General features: G+C 39.1%; 1 pseudogene; it reads left to right on the forward strand.

Annotated features, from left to right (window-relative positions):
• The first annotated feature begins 7,276 nt into the window (after positions 1 to 7,276).
• Positions 7,277 to 15,083, forward strand: LOC130975578 (sugar carrier protein C-like; annotated as a pseudogene).
• Positions 15,084 to 19,295: the final 4,212 nt, after the last annotated feature.

A 19,295-nucleotide genomic window follows, 5' to 3' on the forward strand; every position in this document is an offset into this window, starting at 1 on the left:
AGGAGAATGCCAAATTAAGGGATCTGAGTTGGCGACCTGGACCCCCTCCCTCAACTAAAGAGAGGGAAAGGGAAGCCAAGAAAAAGGAAGAACTCGGTCTCGAGAGGCCAAGGAAATATCACTCTTATACTCCCCTGAAAGTTTCTATAGTGGATGTATACAGAGAGATTTGCAACACTGAAAGACTGCCACCCCGTAGACCCATTAAAAATAAAAAAGGGGGGAGCCGCAGCGATTACTGCGAGTACCATAAAATATATGGTCACTCCACAAACGACTGCTACGACCTCAAGAATGTGATAGAAAAGCTGGCTAGAGAAGGTCGGCTTGATAGATATCTCATAGAAAGGTCGGACAGTCATGGAAAGAGAAAGCGAGATGATATGGATAGAAGAGACCCACCACCGCAGACTCCAGAGAGGCATATCCATATGATCTCAGGAGGATTTGCGGGAGGGGGGCTTACTAAATCCTCTCGCAAAAGACATCTCAAAAGAGTCTACCAAGTCGGGGAAGAGTCACCCGACCTTCCTACCATTTCGTTCACAAAAGAAGATGGGCAAGGAATAATCCCTGGACATGACGATCCAGTGGTAATAACTATGATCCTAGCCAATGCCCATCTCCACAGAACCCTAGTAGACCAAGGAAGCTCGGCGGACATCCTTTTCAAGCCCGCTTTCGACAAGCTAGGGTTAGATGAGAAAGAGTTAAGAGCCTATCCCGACACCCTATACGGATTAGGGGACACGCCAATAAAACCACTAGGATTTTTGCCCCTTCACACCACTTTCGGAAAAGGGGAAAAATCAAAGACTCTGAGTATAGACTTCATAGTCATTGATGAGGGGTCAGCTTATAATGCCTTAATCGGCAGAACTACCCTTAATCGGCTCGGAGCAGTGGTATCCACTCCCCACCTCTGCATGAAATTCCCGACCTCAGCGGGAATAGCAACGGTAAGGGGAGATCAAAAATTGGCGAAAAAATGCTACAACGAAAGCCTAAATCTGAGAGGAAGAGGCAGAGAAGTTCACACAATAGAGCTCGGTGGCGCAAGGGCCAGAGAAGAGCTGCGACCACAACCGGGAGGAAAAACTGAGGAGATACAGGTCGGTAACGAGGAAGGAAAAAACACTTATATAGGAGCCAACCTAGGGAAAACTCTAAAACAAGGGTTGGCTGAACTCCTAAAAGAAAATTCTGACCTCTTCGTCTGGAAGGCCTCTGACATGCCTGGGATTGACCCCAAGCTCATGTCCCACAAACTCTCGGTCTACCCAGGGTCCCGACCTGTACAACAAAGAAGACGCAAGCTCGGTACAGAACGAGCCCTAATAGTAGAAGAACAAGTACAGGCGCTCTTGGAAGCCGGCTTCATCAGAGAAGTCAAGTACCCAACATGGCTAGCCAATGTAGTGCTAGTCAAAAAACAGAATGGTAAATGGAGAATGTGTGTCGACTATACCGACTTAAATAAGGCATGTCCCAAGGACCCTTATCCCCTACCAAGTATTGATACCCTAGTGGACTCCAGCTCAGGGTACCAATACTTGTCATTCATGGACGCCTACTCGGGATATAATCAAATCCCGATGTATGAGCCAGACTAGGAGAAAACATCATTCATCACACTCAGAGCTAACTATTGCTACGTGGTCATGCCATTCGGATTGAAGAATGCAGGAGCCACATATCAAAGGTTGATGAATAAAGTGTTTTCCCCTCACCTGGGGAGCCTAATGGAAGTATACGTCGACGACATGCGAGTAAAAACCAAGAAGGAAGTCGACCTCTTATCCAACCTCTCACAAGTCTTTGACACCATAAGGCTACATGGGATGAGACTAAATCCCGCAAAGTGCGCCGTCGCGGTGGAGGCAGGAAAATTTCTAGGATTTATGCTAACACAAAGAGGGATTGAGGCCAATCCCGATAAATGTAGAGCCATCCTAGAAATGAAAAGTTCGACTTGTTTGAGAGAAGTCCAGCAGCTCAATGGCCGACTTGCAGCCCTCTCCAGATTTTTGGCAAGATCGGCACTAAAATCCCTTCCACCATTTTCCTTATTAAGAAAGGGATGCCAATTCGAATGGACTCCGGAATGCGAAGAGGCGTTCCAAGAGTTCAAGAAGTTTTTAAGCCAACCTCCTATCCTAACCCGACCAGTACCAGGGAAAGACCTCGTTCTGTACTTATCCGTAGCAAACAAGGCTGTCTCGTCAGCCCTGATAAAAGAAGACGAGGTCGGACAACACCCAGTCTACTTCATCAGTAAGGTCCTACAAGGCCCCGAACTAAGATACCACAAACTAGAAAAGTTTGCCTACTCCTTGGTAATAGCCTCACGAAGGCTACGACCTTACTTTCAAGCTCACACAATAAGAGTCCGTACAAACCAACCCATGAAGCAAATCCTCCAAAAGACGGATGTTGCAGGGAGAATGGTTCAATGGGCAATAGAGCTCTCCGAGTTCGATTTGAGGTACGAAACTCGGACAGCAATTAAAGCCCAGTGCCTCGCCGACTTCGTGGCAGAATACGCAGGGGATCAAGAGGAAAAGCCGATTACATGGGAACTCTATGTAGACGGATCCTCCAACAAAACAGGGAGCGGCGCGGGCATAATATTGGTAGATGAAAGAGGAACCCAGATAGAGGTTTCCTTAAAATTTGAATTTCCGGCTTCAAATAATCAGGCAGAATATGAAGCCTTGATCGCCGGACTAAAGTTGGCAGAAGAAGTCGGTGCTACAAAGGTGATGATATATAGCGACTCACAGGTGGTGACCTCCCAAATAAGCGGAGAATATCAGGCAAAGGACCCTAATATGAAAAGGTACTTGGAAAAAACTTTGGAGCACCTTGGGCGCTTTGCAGAAACCGAGATCAAACACATAACTCGGGATCTGAACAGCAGAGCAGATGCCCTATCCAAGTTAGTAAGTACCAAACCAGGAGGGAACAATAGAAGTCTGATTCAGGAAACCCTCCAAGAGCCCTCGGTAGCAAAAACAGAAGATAAGCAAGAAATACTTGAGGTAATCGGTCTAAACCTCGAATGGATGAATCCCTTAGTCGAATACATGAAATTTGACATCCTCCCTAAAGAGGAAAAAGAGGCCAAAAAGATCCGAAGGGAAGCACAACACTACACCTTGGTGAGAAATGTCCTCTACAGAAGAGGGATATCAACACCATTGTTAAAGTGTGTACCGACCTCAAAAACTCCCGAGGTATTGGAGGAAGTACATAGTGGGATCTGCGGAAATCATCTCGGAGCAAGGTCACTAGCCAGAAAAGTAATCCGAGCTGGATTCTACTGGCCGACCTTGCAGAAATATGCCACAGAATTTGTGAAAAAATGTTAACCGTGTCAGATGCATGCAAATTTCCACGTGGCTCCACCAGAAGAGGTCATTAGTATCACTTCTCCATGGCCTTTTGCAAAATGGGGAATAGATTTGTTAGGTCCTTTTCCCCAAGCGCCAGGACAAGTCAAATACCTGATCGTGGGAATAGATTACTTCACAAAATGGATAGAAGCAGAACCATTAGCTACCATCACCGCTCAAAGAAGTCGCCGGTTCCTCTACAAAAATATCATCACAAGATATGGAATACCTTATTCCATTACTACAGACAATGGAACCCAATTCACCGACGCCACCTTCAGAAGCTTAGTAGCCAGTATGAAAATCAAACATCAGTTCACCTCGGTGGAGCACCCACAAGCCAATGGGCAAGCCGAGGCAGCCAACAAAGTCATACTGGCAGGGCTAAAGAGGAGATTGCAAGAAGCAAAGGGAGCTTGGGCTGAAGAGCTTCCTCAAGTGCTATGGGCCTACAGGACAACCCCCCAATCCGCCACGGGAGAAACACCTTTCCGACTAGTTTATGGCGTAGAAGCCATGATACCAATAGAAATCAATGAGCAAAGCCCAAGGGTAACTCTCCACGACGAGGTCGGAAACATACGGGGGCACAAAGGGGAACTCGACTTGCTCCCCGAAGTCCGAGAGGATGCCCAGATAAGAGAAGCGGCATTGAAACAAAGGATGACTACAAGGTACAACAAAAAAGTCATTCGAAGAACATTTGCCCCGGATGACTTGGTCTTAATCAGAAACGACATTGGAGTCAACAAATCAGGAGAAGGAAAGCTCGCCGCAAATTGGAAGGGACCATACAAAGTCAATGAAGTTTTAGGAAAAGGTTATTATAAAGTAACCGACCTGAACGGCGCTGAATTACCAAGGTCGTGGCATGCTTGTAATATGAAAAGGTACTACAGTTAAAGCGAACTCTACTCCCTGATGTACTCTTTTCCCAGTTTCATGATTTTTTCCCAAAAGGGTTTTTTTTGAAGAAGGGTTTTTAACGAGGCATCACAGTAGAGGCTAAGGGAAAATAGGCTATTAAGACCCTTAGCAGCAAGAAGGTACCTCCCCAATTAATAAAGATCTTTTTCATCTACAATATCTCTTATAAAATCCTTTTTATTTTCCTAAGTCTTTCTACGAAACGCGCCGACTTAAGCTCGACAAAACGTGAAAATCCCATGAACCGACCTATATGGTCGTCAGGATAAAACGACGAGGTACAAGTCGGTGTAAAGAGGTTATATGAGTTGATCGTGAAAAACTCGGGAACAATCCGGCTCATAAGTCAGAACGAAATTCCGAGTAGAAAAGCTCGGAGACACTTCGACTCAAAAGTCGGAATGAAGAACCGAGCAAAAGGAAAACGCATCGCAAAAATAACCTAAGTCATAAAAACCCAATAAAACGTGGTTGGGCGTAAGGAATAACAAAAAGAGATCGAAAAACCTAGGAAAAAGTTTAAAGGCTGCCTAAAAGTCCTTAAACAAAAAGGTTCGGAAAAACAGACGAACCAATAGGAAAGGTTTTCGAAAAAAGATCAGGAGGATTTTGAAAAATCAAAATTAGAAAAGTATACACACATAAGGTAACTTAAACCCTTATCCAAAAAAGGGTATTTATTCTGTTAATCTAAAGACCCTTATTTAAAAAGGGCACTTGCGAAAATATTTTGTTTACGGCCTTAAAAGGCCAAAAGAAATTGTTCGAACACTACCCAACAATATGAAAAGAGTTTAAAAAAGGGGGGACTCACAGGCCGAGCCCCCATATAGCCATAAAAAAATTGCTTTTGCAGAAGAGTAGACGGATCACCACTACTAGAATCAGGAGGAGCGCCACCAGGACCAGGAAGAGAAGCACCCACAGGAGATGAAGAGGAAGTCGGAGGAATAACTGAAGAACTCGGAGCGTCCGCAGAACGAGGAGGGGACTCAATGATCCTCTGCCCCCGAGTCTTCAATTCTGACTCGGAAACAACCACGGAGACAGGAGGATCCACGATAGCGCCATCAATGACAACTTTATCAGGATGTAAAGGAGAAAGATCCAAGTCGGGAGCGATGACTCTGACTTGCTCCAAGAAAATCCTCCAAGACTCCTCGGCGCCATCAGCGATAGAGTCCTCCAAATCAGCGTATGCATTCCGAGAATTCAGCAAATCCTTCTTCACAGACACAAGATCTTGAAATAAACTCTGATAACTCTCCTGTGCTGTCTTCCTCAAACTCGCCTCCATAATGCATTGGGCCCGCAGCTTGCTCTCCTTCTCCCGAAGGCTATCTCTCTCCGCCCTCAGTTTAGTTACCTCCTCCTTCAACTCCCTCTCATGATCCTGGTAAGCAAGAATCCTCCCCTCCAACTCCTCGACCTTCGAGGTTGCCCCCAAAGAGCTGAGGGGAGTCTTCTCAAATATATCCAAAAGCTTGCCACAAACACCCGCCGCCCTAAAACTCTCCTCAGCCAGAATGGTGAGGTGGTTCCGAACAGAGACATCATCCATACTTATATGAGGATAGATATTTTTTCGGACGAATGCAAGGGCATCCGCCTTAACCCCACCATCAAAAGAAGAGCCAGACTCTAAAGTCTTACGCTTCTTCTTCTCTGGCTCAGGAAGAAGTCGGGCAGAAGGAAGTGGTCGGGACAAGCTGAAAGAAGAAATCACAATGGGCTGAGAGGGAGTCTCCACGTTCTGAGGAGGAGGAGGAGGTGGAGGAGGAGAGACGATTGCCCTGGCACCACCGGCCCTGGCCCGAGACTTTGCCTTAGCCTCCTGAACTCTCTGGTAAGATTCCTGAGCATTCTTCCTTGCCATATCTGCAAAAGAAATAATTAGCAAAATTTACAAGCCGGCAAACCATAAGTCGACAGAAACAAGTCGGAAATAGGAAATGCATTTACTACCTAGTTGCGACCGAACAAAGGTCGGCGTCCCCTGGAGGAATTTCCTAGTGTCCAAGTATGGGGCCCTCCCCCACGCCTTTCGGAAAAACCTCACAATGGCCACCTCCACCTCGTCCAGGTCATCTAGACCATACTTTTCACAAGGGGAGGCCTCCAGCCAATAAAGGGGAAAGCGAGGGGAAGAATGCTCATCCAGGAAAAAGGGGTGGTGACCCTCTACGGCTTGCACTTTGAAAACGTAATTTTTGAAGTCATGAAAAGATTCGTCAAAAAGGGTGAAAATTCTCCGACCTTGTATGGCTCGGAAAGACACCCACTGTTGCTTGTTATTTAGCCCACTGAAGGGCTTAGTCATGTGAAAGAGAAAGAAGAAAATCTTCAAAGAGGTCGGAAAGTCCAAAGTGTGACTAACAAACTGATAAATTTTCAGAAAACCCCAAGAATTGGGGTGAAGTTGGGTAGGGGCAACTCGACAGTGGTACAAAACAGATATTTCAAAATCCGAAAAAGGAAGAAAAACACCCAAGCGGGTGATCATACATTCATACATAAAGAAAAAATGAGGGGCCGCCTCATTGGCCCTCCCAAAACAAACCCGGTCTTCCGGACCCGGGGTTATCAACTCATATTTTGGCTCGTCCTCCTCCGAAGTACAAAGCCTGTGGTGAGTACGAAGATGAGTAATAAACTCAGCGTCGACCAAGGGTTCCTCCCCAAGGACCGTGACATCAACCCACTGAGAAAGAACATCTACAGAAGCCATTTTCTTTTTTTATGAAAGGTGACAGAAACCTACAAAAAGAAAAAAGAAAAGAAAAATAAAAAAACACGGTCCCTAAAGAGAGGGGATACGAAGCCAAAATCTACAGACCAACCTATCTACCCACAAAACAAAAGCATGCAAACACGAGGCATGACGTAAAAGAAGCAAAGCTAACCTTTATCCGAAAAGTGAAGGTTGGAAGAAGCAGAAGTCTCCAAGCGCAAGAATGCAGCACGAACAAGGAAAGAAGAAGTTTGAAAGATTGCGAAAACGGAAAAATGAAAGAGAGGGAAAGTATTTATAAACATGCTAAGGGGCATAATGGTAAAAGCGGAGCAGTCATTAATGAGAGTGCACCGTTACCAAAGCCATCAATCCCTAAGTGCATCCCTAACGGACACGACGCTTGAATAGACGTAACTGTTAGAAACAAAAGGTCGCGAAAATCACGTCGGTTTAAAAACCCGTGTTTCCTCCAAGAAAGTCGGCTACGAACCCGAGTTAAATACTTGAACCCAAGCTCTAAAGAGACTTTGGGCTCAAGTAGGGGCACTGTTCATACCCTGGCCCAATGACAAAGGCCCAGGTCCAAATAAAAGGCCTAGTCTGAAGGATTAAGCCTAGCTAAGCACCGACCTTCACATAAGAAGTCGGTAACAACTACGACTTACTCTAAAGAAGTCGGACATGAGATTAGCTGGCAGATAAACACTCATTCAAATGAGTAACCGCCCCTAAAATCTCTCTAACCGCTTCATAAAGCCATATCTTAACCTCCCTAAGATAATGGGACGGTTAACACCCTAAAGATATGGCACTACTCCAACGGTGGTTATTGGCTCACCACTATAAATACACTGACACCCCTCAGGTATCTCTAAGCCCAATACTCTCTAGACCTGCTAACACCCTTGCTAACTTAGGCATCGGAGTGTCTTTGCAGGTACCACCCCCCATTCACTCACGTGTACAAGTCGGACGGAGTCCCCCGAGCTGCATACTCATTCGGAAACCTCCTCCTTCACACATTTGGGCCATCCAACGTCATCCATTCTATAAATCTCCGGTTACCCACCGTAACAAATATTAACTTTAAATTTAACTTATGTTATAGTATAATCTTTGTTGCAATTTATAAGAATTGTTAGAGAAGTTCCATTTTATAATTTATTATCTTTTCTCAAATCACACATCTATTGATCATTTTCAACTAAAAAAAAACTTAATTTAACTTATGTTATGGTATAATCTATGTTGCAATTTATAAGAATTATTAGAGAAGTTTCATTTTATAATTTATTATCTTTTCTCAAATCACACATCTGTTGATCATTTCCAACAAAAAAAAATTCTCAAAGATAAAAAAACTAAAATAAAGAACAAAATTGTATACTTGGATTTTCTTTTTATTTTTAATTTTGATATTACTTTTGTTATATTTAAATAAAGGAAAAAAAACCCTAAATAATATGTACTATTATATGTGATCCGCAAATAAATAATTAGACTGAATTTGTTTCTGAGAATAGGATAAGATAAAACATTGAGAATGAAATATAAAGATTTTATTAAAAATTTCAAATTAATTCAGGATATATATATATATTATCATTGATTGAAAGAATCAAATTGAAACACAGTTTAATGTTCCTATACTCTTGAAAATATTTTTTTACTTCTTTTTTAGTATTACATTTTTTCTAAAAGATAAAGAAATGAAAAAGAACAATTTAACTTTAGCTGTAACAATTTATGCTCATTCTTTTTTTTAAGAATAACAGTGGAAGAGGAAAATTGGACAAAACGATATCATTTACTGAAGTTAATGGAGTGATTACAAACAAAGCAAAAAATAACATCCAACTAGAAGGAAGGACAAGTAATGAGGTGAAAATACTCAATTTTAAAAACATCACTTCTTTGAGAAATATTTACATATTAATGTGTGCTCAATGCATATTTACATCCACTCATTTTATTTATGGTATGTAAAAATTACATATAGAGATATTATCATATTGGTTTTCTGTGTTGTGTGTACTAGGTTGTGCAGGAGACAGAACAACAAGGGCAGAAGTTGAATGTTGTATTTAGACTCATATGAAACCCTTTTCTATTTATACATTTCATATGAAATCATGAGCTATTGTAGACACCAAATAAAAAAAAATCATGAGCTATTGTTAATTTGATTCCTTCATCAATAACACCAACCACATGGTATCAACCACTACTCTCTTCTCTCTCTCTCTTTTCATTCGTTAATATTTCTCCGTGGAGGAATTGGCCCCGGAGGGGGCAAGGAGTATCCCGGAAACCTAACTCCTTTCGTGACAGTAACATGCATAGTTGCAGCCATGGGAGGCTTGATCTTCGGTTACGATATAGGAATCTCCGGTATATATAATAGAAAAACAAGATTTGAAGCTTATTACGAATAACTTGAATGAAACAGATCTAAGAACTAATTTGAATTTGTTTGCATGTGGTGATGAATAGGTGGAGTGACTTCAATGGATCCGTTCTTGAAGAAGTTCTTCATGTCGGTGTACCGCAAGAAGCACAACCACAAGACCACCAACCAGTACTGCCAATACGACAGCCAGACGCTCACCATGTTCACCTCCTCCCTCTATCTGGCGGCGCTGCTTTCCTCCCTGGTGGCCGGAAACTCTCCATGCTCTTCGGAGGCCTCCTCTTTCTTATCGGTGCTCTCATCAATGGCTTCGCCCAAGCCGTTTGGATGTTGATCGTTGGTCGGATCTTGCTCGGTTTCGCCAATCAGGTATATTTTTTTTCTCATTTCTGTGAGTTATACATAATTATTTTGCTTCGGAGTCTCTTTAAAGTATTCACTTATTCCTTAAGATTCTTGACCGTGAATCTGTTTTTCTTTCAATTAAAAATTTCACTCGGTTGATAAAAATATCTAATTTTAATTTGAAAAATATCAGTGTGTTGTCTTATTGGGCAGCACCGAACATGGCTATGTCTCCGATATTCTCTGCCTCTCTGCTGAAATGAACTACAAATCTCCGCTGTTTCAAATTAAGACATGAAACGAAACAGATTTCTGTTGAGCTTTCATTCCATCCTCCCGTTTTCTTCTTTTATTTTATTTTATAATAATCTAAGAACGGGCAATTATAGTCGTTCAATGCGTCCGTTTTCCACTATTTGATCATCATTATTGGTTGTATCTAGTTTTCATTTTTTATTTTTTCTTATATTTTTCCAGATCTGTAAACTTATTTTCCTGCTCTCATAAATTAATCCTTACCCTCTAAAAAAACAAAAGGTAGCCTAGGGAAGATTATCATCTGTTCCACTGTACGGATCTGGAACTTTTCTCTTCCAATCAGTTGATCCGTGCAGATTTAATATAACTAAAGTGAACGGTGTTGATGCGGTGGAATGAATGTGTCGTGAAAATGCATTAAAAGAGGACCATGATAGACAAGAAACCGGTCGTTCCGCGTACTTGGAAAATTTGAATCTTAGCTTTGTTGACAAAGCTGGCACAAGGCACCAGCTTGACAAGATTGTGTGAGTTGGGGTTAGCTAGATGAGCTGAGTGGAGATTATTTTGGGCTGTGGGCTTAAAATGGGCTTAATATTGTGAGTCTTTTGTTTGTGATGGCAATTTAGTGGATGAACGGAGGGCTAGAATTTTTTGGGCACAACAAAAAGGAATAGTGCGATAGAAATAAATTTTGATGAGAACAGATTAGAAAAAAGAAAAAGCTACATAAAAATCTGCAAGGGACTAAGGGGGGTTTAGGCAATTTTGATGTGTATTTTTAATAAATTTTTTAATTTGTGCGAATAATTATATTTTTAGAATGAGGATTCTTTTGAAATAGAAGTGTGCATGAAATCTAGAAAAAGTAGGCTATTATTAGGGTATAGTAAAAACTTTAAGTATGTAAATGCAATTTCATATTTTAATGTTAATTTAGATATGTCATCAGTCGTATAAAGTTGACAAATTTTTTTTGTAAAGTTGTTTATTTGGTCTCAGTTAAAAAACATTCTCTAAAAAACGTAGGTTAATAATTGAAGCGTAAACTATAAATAAAGTTAAATCAACAAATAAACTGAAATATTTAATTAAAGGAGTGATTAAATTATCTAAGTTAATAGACCAAAAATTAATAATTTTAACTAATATTACTTGAAACAATACTGAATTTTTTAAATTAATATAAAATAATTTTTTCTAAAATCTCAAATTCACAATAAACTTTATTTAAGAAATTCAAAAATGAAATAAGAGTCGTTAGACTAAAAATAGAACAATTAGCAATAAGAATTGATTGATCAAAATATAAATCTTTAAAAATTAGATCAAAGAAAAAAGAGTTATCAAAATATTATGAAAATTATAAATAAAAATTCAACTCGTAAAAAATTTTTAAATTTACAAATGTAAAAAAATTTCATAATAATACTAAAATGGAAGTAGACAAATAATATTAAAAAAAAATAAAACAGTTTTTTATTAAAATTTTTGTTAAAATATGTAAAATTTAAACGAATTTAAAAATTAGTATTAGCATCAAAATAACAATTTAAAAGAAATATAGAGGAAGAATTAATTAAAGATATATAGAGGTAAGAAGAACAATTATAGAAAGCAACATAAATGGAATAAAAAATTAAAGCACAATAAAATTATTAGATAAAAGTTTAGATGCATTAAATTGAAGCACTTGATGGGTGACCATGAGGTTGAGTTATTCATACAAGGATAATGACATGGGATTGTTGTAAAAAAAGAGATGGTAGAAAGGGATAAGTACGATTTTGGTCCCAAAAATTTTGCGTCAAAATCGAAATCGTCCCTCTTCTAATTTTCAATTTAAAATCGTTCTTAACGTTTTTTTTCGTATTAAAATCGTCCTTTTAATTTTTTTGGACAAAAATACCATCACCACTACCAACATAATTACCTCCTTCACCACCACCACCACCAACTACCACTCCACCACCATTATCAACATCATCATCACCATCATTATCATCATCAACACCCACTGCCACTCCACCACCACCAACACCACCACCAACGCCGCCACCATCCCCCTCCCCCCTTTCCGCTTTCCCCTCCCCTCCCCGCCTCCCCCTTCCCCCCACCCCCACCCCGCGTCCCCTCCCCCTTCCCCCACCCCCACCCCGCGTCCCCTCCCCGTCTCCCCCTTCCCCTCACCCTGCGACCCCACCTGTCCCCTCCCCCTCCCCTCTTCCCTTCCCCCCCCACCCCCCACTTCCACCTCCACCTCCACCTCCACACAGAGAAGCAGAAGCAGAAAATCAACAAATTCAAGCACAAATTCAACACAAGCAAAAACAGAAAGTAACAAATCAATAAATCAGCAACAATAATATTCCACAACAAATTTCACAAAAAATTCAGAAATTTCACAAAAAATCCAATTCACAGAATTCACAGAAGAATAAGAAGAAGCGGCGGGCGGCGGTGCGGCGGTGGACGGAAGAAGAAGAAACGGGCGGCGGTGCGATGGCGGGAAGAAGAAGAAGAAGAAGCGGCGGGCGGCGGGCGGCGGTGCGGCGGCATGGCGTCCCCCTTCTCTCCCCCCTCCACCCTCCTCCCTTTCTCGGCCCCCCTTTTCTTTCTTTCTCTCCCCACCCACCCCGTTTCTTTGTATCCCCCTTTCTTTTTTTATATTTATTTTATTTTAAATTTTTTATTAAAATAGGGGTAGTTTAGGAATTAAATTAAAAATTTTGTTTAAAAGGACGATTTTAATACAAAAAAAAATGTTAAGGATGATTTTAAATCGAAAATTAGAAGAGGGACGATTTCGATTCTGGCACAAAACTTTTGGGACCAAAATCGTACTTCTTCCTTAGCCAAATTATGGGATTGGATAAATATGAACGTAGCAGCACGGAGAGGATTGTTGCACAGTTGCACTACCCACTCAAAGTTGACCAACATTGTAATTTTGTAACGCACACTTCGGGATAATATTGTCATTTAACATCGAAGAAAAACGACAAAAAAGACTACTCTCCCAAGTAATACTAGGAACAGCGCTGTTCCAACAAAGTACAATGGAACACCTGATAATCTTCCTATAGAAAAATATATTTATTTATTTAAGCTGAAAGAAGAGAATACAGAGACCAAGTTTTGGTAGAAAGTTACTGACAGATTGTAAAATGCACTTGTAAATCTTTGAATCATTCATTTCATTGAACATATTTAAAAATTTTATTTAGCCCCAAAAGTCACGCATCTAGTTTTCGGCTTGATTTGACTCTCTGCTTCTGAAGCCTTGTTCAATTGGAGCAAATCTCATTTCCACCCGTGTTTTTTCCTCTCCAATTTGAAGGTAGAGTGTGTGTGATGGATCAATTGGGACTTAAATTAGTCCAGCTTGGCAGCTTTTAAATTACTAGTGGCAATATTATTGTGGAACAATGGCACGTTCATCCCATGTGATGTGACATCCTCGATTCTAATTTCCACTCTGCTTAATCCTTTTTTCATGGCGTTGATATGACCGTTTTGATTAATATATATAATTAAAATAAAAAGAAAGAGAGAGGCCCACCAATGAATGGAGCTGTTAGTTGAACGCTTTTGGGCGCAGGCAGCCCTCTACCATCCATCCCATTGCATTCCATCGTCTCGTATTGTACCGTACCAGACCAGATACATCTATTGAGTGAGAGAAAGGTAGCAGCTTATATATATTATTCATTTAGGATATGGATAGGGATCCCCAGATTCCCGTCACTACGGATTGATTGTCTCTACCTAACTACATGGTAGTGGTCTAGGGAGCGCAATTGCTAGAGCACGGGAGAATGAAGAGTAATGATTTCAGCAAGAGATGAACATGAGTGTTTACAATTTAATATTTGATTTCACATCTAAATTATGGTGAATTATTTAACAGTTCGTGCCACTGTACTTGTCAGAGATGGCTCCATACAAATACAGAGGAGTTTTGAACATTGGATTCCAATTGTCCATCACAGTTGGGATCCTAGTGGCGAATGTGCTCAACTACTTCTTCGCAAATATCAAAGGTGAATGGGGATGGAGGCTTAGCTTGGGTTGTGCAATGGTCCTTGCACTCGTCATCACAATCAGATCATTGGTCCTTCCAGACACACCCAACTCCATGATCGAGCGTGGAGAGCACGAAAAGGCCAAGCAACAACTGAGGAAGGTTTGCGGTGTGGAAGACATTGATGAAGAGCTCAACGATCTTATTGCCGCAAGTGAGGAATCGAAGAAGGTTGAACACCCTTGGAGGAACCTACTGCAACGCAAGTACAGGCCTCACCTCACCATGGCAATCATGATTCCATTCTTCCAGCAATTTACGGGCATTATTATCATCATGCTTTATGTGCCTGTGTTGTTCGGCTCCATTGGCTTCAAGAATAACTATGCTCTCATGTCAGCCATTATGACCGGCATCGTAAATGTGGCTGCCACTGTTGTGTCTATCTATGGGGTTCACAAGTGGGGTAGGAGAGCCTTTTTTCTAGAAGGCGAAACCCAAATGATCATATGTCTGGTCGTAGTAGCTGCTGCTATTGGAGCCAAGTTCAGAATTGATGGAAACCCCGGTGATTTGCCAGTGTGGTATGCTATTGTGGTGATGATGTTTATTTGCATCTATATGGCCGGGTTTGCATGGTCATGGGGTCCTAGTGGGTGGTTAGTGCCCAGTGAGATTTTTCTATTGGAAATTCGTTCAGCCGCTCAAAGTATCAACGTGTCTGTCAACATGCTCTTCACCTTTTTCGTGGTGCAAATATTCTTGACCATGCTTTGCCACATGAAATTTGGCTTGTTCATCTTCTTTGGATTCTTTGTTGTCATAATGACCATCTTCATCTACTTCTTCCTCCCTGAAACTAAGGGTATCCCAATTGAAGATATGGGCAAGGTTTGGAAAGCACACCCATACTGGTCTAGATTCGTTGAGAATGATGATTATGGCCATGGAGTTGAGTTGAATAAGGGAGCTATCAAGAATGTGTAATTACACTAATTACACATTCTCAACGAATCCTTTATTTAGCAAATATGCTGATGTTTCTAAAGTATAGCCCCATAAATTCAATGGAAGATCAGTAAAATCTATCATGGATCGAACCATATCTAATAAAGTTCGATTCCTTCTCTCTGAAACACCATTGTGTTGTGGAGTACCAGGAGGTGTCCATTGAGAAAGAATTCCATTTTTCTTTAAGGTCAAGAAAATTATCATTTAGATATTCTCCTCCTCTATCAGATCTAAGCACCTTAATGCTTTTACCTGTTTGATTTTTAACTTCACTGCAAAAAATTTTGAACATTTCAAATGACTCAGATTTGTGTTTCATAAGATACACAAAGCCATATCTAGACATATCATCAGTGAAAGTGATAAAATAAGAATATCCTCCTTTGGCTTGAATTTTCATTGGTCCACAAACATCTGTATGTATTAGTCCCAATAATTCTATAACCCTTTCTCCATGTCCCATAAATGGAGTTTTGGTCATTTTTCCTTTGAGACAGGATTCACAAGTTACATATGATTCATAATCATATTTGTTAAGGTAACCTTCTTTATGTAACTTAGAAATCCTTTTTTCTCCTATATGACCAAGTGTACAATGCCAAAGATATGATTCATTTACTTGATTATTCCTCTCTCTTTTGAGAGTAGAAACATGCATGATAGAATTACCATTTAAATCGGGAAGAATATAAATGCCATATTGGAGATAGCCATTTACGTATAAGTCATCACCATAATAAGTAGAACAAATGCCATTTTTAATATTAAAATAAAAATCACGTTTGTCAACATAGAAACATAAATAACATTTGCAACAAAATTAGGAATATAATGACAATTTTCCAATACTAATGTATTGCCCGTAGGCATTGCTAAAGAAATAGATCCTATAGCTACAGTAGCAACATTTGCTCTGTTCCTGACTTGAAGGTAAGTTTCTCTCTTCTTTAGCCATCTACTTACTCGTAGTCCCTGCAACGAATTGTAAATATTATGAGCACTTCCGGTATCTAATACCCATATAGAAGAATTAATAGTAGCTAAAGAAATCATGAAAACTGTTTTCAAGTATGTCTTACCTTTCTCTTTGGTTTTCAAAGAAGTAAGGTACTCCTTGCAGTTTCTTTTTCAATGACCTTTGCCTTTACAATAAAAGCATTTAGCATCATTTTTGTTAGTCTTTTCTTGTTTGCCCTTGAGTTTGGTCACACTACCCTTAGGTGCCATGGGTTCTCTTTTAAAATTATTCTTTCATTTCCTTTTGCTTTCCACTTTCCTTTCTTCTTAAAAGAGCTGCCAACTACCATAGCAACTCCTTTCTTTTTCTCAGATGCAATTTGATTCTCATAATCAATTAGCATGTTGAGCATTTTATGAAAATCACAGCTTACTTTAATTATATTAAAGCTAACAATGAATTGTGAAAAATTTTTTGGAAAAGATTGCAAGATCAAATCTTGTGAAAGTTCTTTGCCCAATTTGCATCCCAACTTCTCAAGTTGTTCAATAAGATCAATCATCTTAAGAATATGGGGTCCAATAGGAGAGTCCACATCAAGTGTGGATCTAAACAAAGTTTTGGACAATTGATATCAGACCGTCTTACTTTGTGCACCATACATCTTCTTAAGATGTTCAACAATAGTTGGTGGATCCATATCCTCTGATGTTGCCTGTGAAAATCAGAATCCATAGATACCAGAATGATGCATTTGGTAGTAAGACAATTTTCCAAGTACTTCTTATAAGTCTTGGTTGCCTCATTATCAATACTTCCATCCTCTTTAGGAACTGGGACCGTAACAGCAGGCTTATCGATTATATCAATTAGCCTTTCATGCATGAGAATAACTCTCAAATTGTGATACCAATCATCATAATTGGCTCCAGCCAATTTGTTATTTTCAAGTATGCCACGCAATGATAGAGCAGACATATTATTCATGAATATAAAAAGAAAAAACAAATATAAGTACGTATTCACACATACAAATAACACTTTCTACAATAATTATTATTATAGAAAATTAAAAAATCTTTATTTCTTAAATTAGGTGTTAAAAAAATATTTAAAATCATGAATGAGTATCTTGGTTGTCAAGTCATTACTCATATATTTTTAAATAGATGATTAAATGTATAACATACAATTTTAATCCCAAATAATTATCTGGTTGTCAGGTTATTATTTAATTGAATTATATTTTATACCCCTAGGTTGTCTAGGCTCAAGTAAAAATTAATTCATTCCATGTATCAAATACATATATAAATTTTATTCTTAAGTATGAATCTTCTGGTTGTCAGGTAACTCCTCGTAAATAAAGTATAAATTTATTTATCCTTTTTTCCTTTCAGTTTTATTTCATAAATAAATAAAAATAATAATAACAGTATGTTCTTTAACATACATATAATTTTATCCCATATAAATTTATAATTTTGACAATAGCATTCCATGCCATTATTAGGAATCACATTCACTATAATAACAAAACTTAAATTAATCCTATTAATTCTGTAAATTTTTGCAATAAAATTGTAAACACAAAAGGGCCATGGTTCAGATACTACTGTAGGATTACTAGTGTTCATAACACGTAGCGAAAGTAATAAAGTAATCCTATTGATCTATTTTGTGCTTAAAACTTTATTGAAATAAGATGGGTTAGATGCCAATACCTGAGTGCCCTAGTGAATAAAAACTTTCTCCTTTGATAGTACAAAGGTACTATGTGTATCCACACCGAGACTGATCCTTGTTGTCAACTCCTTGACCAATGAATTTAATTGAAAAATTTCTTGCAACTCCTTACACCAGCAATTCTTCACTAAGAATTGGAATATTTGTGTATGTGGAGATAAAAGAAAAAAACTTGTGTTTTCTTTCTTTTATCATATACATATATAGTATGAGATTGGTGACTGATTTGTGAATCAAATTACAACTTAATTTGAAGCAGAATCAGTTAGGATCTTATCCATATTTAAAACTCATCATAGAATAAATAATTAAATATTTAATATTCTCAATTATCATATTATTATATTCATGGCGCTAGCAAAGAATATAATAATATTCCATTTGAATTAATATAATTATTTATTTGATCTAATCAAAATAATAATTAAATGATTATTAACCAAGGATTAGAACACTCGTTAGTGTGTGTCCCCATAGGTTCAATACTAAGCGGGTAGTAAGTTAGTCATACTAAATTTACTAATCAAGGTTGGCGTCTAGCAACGCTCCTTGACGACCCGATAGTATGAAGTAATAATAATTTTACTAAGAACCCAAGATGAACAAAAAATACAACTCCTTCCATCTTTTCAGCTCTTGGCTAACTTTTAGAGTATTGTTTGATTATCAAACTCTAACTTGTTACCATTATTATAATGAATTATGAATGACTTAAGAAACTCATTTCTTAATTCATTTAAACCCTTTGGCCAATGCATTGTTTATTTCATTCATTATAATTGTAGAGCTCAAACTCATTACCATAGTTGATAGATTCCATTTTGACTAATCATTAATTCTACAAGTATTTAAATCATACCCAATATCCATTCAACTAACACCGTAGGGTGTTAGGTGTCCGAAATCAAAGTATAACAAATACATTGTTAATTACTATGATAGTCGCAGGTCAAAGGAAAATTCTAATATTATGTTCATCATAAGAATATCTTATTGACAAATATACGGTAACTATAACCATTGAGAATTCTTAGAGTGAGTCAGTTCAATGGTTATATCTCTATATATACCATTTATATATGAGTCCCGCTAGGGAGATAATGAGGTATCTATACAATATGTACAATGAACTGTTTATTTGGCCCAATATGTATTAATAATGTAAATTAAATATCATTATCCATAATTTCTAGTTGCTTTTTGTGATATCTATCCCCAATTTACCCAAAATTCTTTCACATTAACTCTTCATCACCCACCATTACCTACCCTAAAAAAAAAACCCATTGTTTGTTCCGCTGAAAAACTCCCCTTTCTCCACACCCCGTCGTGTGCGCAGCAACCTGCGTCCTACCGCTCTGTTTCTGCGCGACGTGTAGCCTCCGTTCCTGTTGACCAGAACTGTCGCGCTTCGCCTCCTCGCGCCAACGCCCTCGCCGGAAGAACCTCCGTCACTCTTCACGCGGCCGAACATCTGTGACCTGCAA

This window comes from Arachis stenosperma, chromosome 4 (assembly GCF_014773155.1).
Source record: "Arachis stenosperma cultivar V10309 chromosome 4, arast.V10309.gnm1.PFL2, whole genome shotgun sequence".
Classification (NCBI taxonomy): Eukaryota; Viridiplantae; Streptophyta; class Magnoliopsida; order Fabales; family Fabaceae; genus Arachis; species Arachis stenosperma.